Source organism: Siniperca chuatsi, linkage group LG4 (assembly GCF_020085105.1).
Source record: "Siniperca chuatsi isolate FFG_IHB_CAS linkage group LG4, ASM2008510v1, whole genome shotgun sequence".
Lineage (NCBI taxonomy): Eukaryota > Metazoa > Chordata > Actinopteri > Centrarchiformes > Sinipercidae > Siniperca > Siniperca chuatsi.
Genome location: NC_058045.1, coordinates 2,521,317 through 2,524,110, shown reverse-complemented (window position 1 = coordinate 2,524,110; position 2,794 = coordinate 2,521,317).

Sequence of the window (2,794 nt, the reverse complement as noted above, 5' to 3'; positions counted from 1 at the left end):
ATGGCCTGAGGGATGAAGCTGTCCCTAACCCTGGTGGTGTGGGTCTGGATGCTGCGGTACAATCTGAAGGCCCCAGTATGCTTCAAATGAAGTGCTTGTCAGATTGTGTAACAAGATCTGATACCCCGTTCCAGCGCTGGAAGGAGCTGCATCAGACAATTTTTTTAAGTTTCCGAAACAGACACTCATGACCACTTTACACAGTGATTGCCTAGGTGTTTTGAGGTGGAAAGAGTCGGTGGTGTTTAAACTTCTCTCTCAAGCTCTCTTTACTTTTGTCACTTTTCATGTGTACCTTATCTCTGTTTGCATGATTCCATGGGTGGGAGAAATTAATTACATTTACTGTTGTTACTGTAACAAAGTTTTTTTTCATTTGTACTTTTGAGTATTTTTTTACAATAAATAATGCAATAAAATATGTAATTTAATCTAAATATAAAAAAATAATAAAATAATCATGCAATAAAAGGATGACCTCATTATGGGTTATGGTTAGCATTACTGTACCTTGCCAGAGGTAAAACAAGGTTGCATCTAACTTAATTAATCACTGATTAATGCACCACCCGATGAGCACAATAAGTGACCCTATCGAACACACCCACAATGTTGCGTGACCAACAGGGGCTGCCTGGGTCTAGCTAAAATGCTCATGGCGGCTCCTTCAGCAGTGACATTCACTTATTTTCCCTTCAGTTAGGTGTGTGAGGCATTTCTGCTGGTTTTAACTGTTAATCCCTGTCACAGTGCTGCAGAGTGCTCATTCAGCTCAAAAGTCTTTGAATTTGAGGACTGCAGTGGGACAAGAGAGACTGAGTGGACTAGGCTATATTATGCATCGTGAAAGAACGTGTCAAGAAGCTGAACCTAGAGCAGACTGTAGAGAACTTTGAGGCGCTCACAACTTATAGATAAGGCCCTTTCTGGACAACATATAAGCCTAACAACTAATCCCACCACCCACATTACATGATAGCTCATTTGATGAAGATCATGCGATATGACTGAAATTCCTGCTGCCATCGAGGCAAGAATGATGATTTTACCATCATTCTTTTACCAGTAGCTCAGTCAATAGGGACTTGGCTTGGGAATCGTAGGGTGGCCGGTTCAAGTCCAGAACAGACCACGGAAAGGACTGTGGACTGGTAGTCCAGTTCACCTCCTGGGCACCTCTCCAGCAAGGCCGAATACATACATTAATGCATAGGTGTGTATATACCTGGCCAATACTCAGTATGTGTGTGTGTCCACTATGATAAAAAAAAAACTCGGTGTGTGTGTATTAGCGAGTGTGTCTGTGTGTTTCCATATGTGTGTGTGAGTCAGAGGTAGATTTGAATTGAAGTGGCAACATCTCGGGAAAAATAATGCCAAAAACTGCAGTTCTTTAAATGGCCACTTGAGGCCGGCTCCAAAAGCGAGTCAACCCCCAGAATTTTTTTTTAACATTTTGATTGTTGTAAGCGTTTTTAGTTCGAATAGACAAAAATACCCCTGTTATGGCACATGTGATGTCATTCCCTCAACTTGTGACAAGGTGTGTAAAACCCATGTCTCCCCAACAGCACAGTCAGTAGTAAGTCACCACTTCTGGGGATACAAAGGTCCAAGGTTCAAATCCTCATGCTGGGAAGTCATGCTTGCCAACTATGTGGCAATTCATGTAGGTTGTGTATTTTCAAGTGCTCATTATTAAATGCGAGTCCTGTGTGCTTTAATACTATTGTTTAATATTTAGATTAATTTTTAAATATACTTTATCTTTATCTTTTGCTGTTTACTGACAGTGTATCTGAATAGCTAATTTGTTTAAGAGCTTACCAGGTCTGTGCCCCTTTTAGATCCAGAGGTTGGGGATTTGAACCCAGGTGCTGGCAATATATTGGTAATGAAACTTACAGATTCTCCCTTGCTTTAAAAACTTTGCACCCTCTGCTTCCCAAATTTCGGTCTAGGTAAAATGTACCGCAGGGACTGCTTCATTGAAATTTTGTAGGGGTTGCAATCGAGCCATTTTGCAACAACCAAGCCCCAGACTACACCAGAAAACAAAACACACCCTTTCTGACACGTGTGCCAAGTTTTCGTGAGTTTTCCACTATCCTTAGCTGTTTTGAAGGCTAAGGATCATTAGGGGGTGCTACAGTGCCGACATGCCACCCCAAGCCCAAAAGTGAACTAAAAATGAAGTATTTACCAGTTCAAGTCTGGGCGTAAAGTTTCGTGACTTTTTTAGCATCCTAAAGGCCTCAAACATGTGTTTGAAAAGTCTGACTTCCTGTTGGGTAAACTCTCTCAAAAGATCAAAGCAACTTTTTCCCAACCATGGTGTGCGTTTTCAAGTCCCTCAAAAATGCGTTCAAAAGGGGCAGAGTAGTAATAATAATAATAATAATCTCTAGAAAAACAATAGGGTCCTTGCACTTTCAGTGCCAGCGCACGGTCACTGGTACTGCTTGTGCCCTAATAATAATAATCATACAATTAAAGCTGCAAGCAGTGTTGAACGGGCCCTCGCCTTCACGCGCGCTTTGGGGGGAGCGACAGCCGCGGTCATGTGACTGGAGGCTGGTTGACCCCACTCTGAAATGGAAATAATCTTAGATTTTCTCTGAAACTGATCATCTAATCTAATAATCAAGCTCATAAGTTGATGTGGGCAAAAGGTTGCTGGAAGGCTTTGGAAAAGCAGCAAACAAAATTGTTGCAGAGGCCAGAAGCCTGGGTGAGAAGATTCTAGTCCAGTACCAGAGGGGCACTCAGCCAGGAATGTGAGGAGACACACAAA